We start from the raw sequence: 1,019 nt of genomic DNA on the forward strand, positions 1-1,019 counted from the left end.
AGAGAAGAATGATTGGGGATTTGATAGCTGCTTTCAACTACCTGAAAGGGGGTTCCAAAGAGGATGGCTCTAAACTGTTCTCAGTGTTAGCAGATGACAGAACAAGGAGTAATGGTCTTAAGTTGCAGTGGGGGAGATTTAGGTTGGATATTAGGAAAAACTTTTTCACTAGGAGGGTGGTGAAACACTGGAATGCGTTACCTAGGGAGGTGGTGGAATCTCCTTCCCTAGAAGTTTTTAAGGTCAGGCTTGACAAAGCCCTGGCTGGGATGATTTAGTCGGGGATCGGTCCTGCTTTGAGCAGGGGGTTGGACTAAATGACCTCCTGAGGTCCCTTCCAACCCTGATATTCTATGATTCTATGATTCTATGATTAGGTGAGCACTTAGTTTAGTTCAGCAAAGAAAACTCTTTTCTGAGGTAAGACTAGTGTACCTTATTCATTGGCAGTTTCAGTATGAAGAATTTGTGAACTGTAGCAATATTTAACTTACTATCTCTTAGGGTGTATTTGAGGATTAATATTAGTCTTTACATGTGTTTTTCACAGGGCACTTAAATGCTGGCTAGGGAGTTGGAGACAATATGTACATGCAAAAATTGCAATTGAAAACATTTTGTCTTTGTGCCCTGTTTTATTGCTTGACAGGAAAGACTTTCACTCCACACAACTTTTTCCTTGCCTCTCCTTTTTCTATGGCCTACTTCTCCTTTCAGTCCCCACTCCTGTTCCTTTTGTAGAGACTTTTAGCAAATTCAGACTACTCCAGTCCTTTGTGTGACATTTCCTAGATACTCTCTTTTTTTAAACTTACATCAGATTTATATTTTGTTTTCTCTGCTAAAATGTTGACACTTGTGAATTGCAGACATAACTGAAAGGGGCACTTGCAACTGGTTTGCAGACTTCTCCACTTGAATCATAAGAAAACTTGAAAACAGCTACGCTTGGAGTTTAACTGTGTCTGGGAGCCACAAATACAATAGTCTGACAGAATTTTTATTTTTCAGCAGATTGT

Source organism: Caretta caretta, chromosome 9 (assembly GCF_965140235.1).
Source record: "Caretta caretta isolate rCarCar2 chromosome 9, rCarCar1.hap1, whole genome shotgun sequence".
Lineage (NCBI taxonomy): Eukaryota > Metazoa > Chordata > Testudines > Cheloniidae > Caretta > Caretta caretta.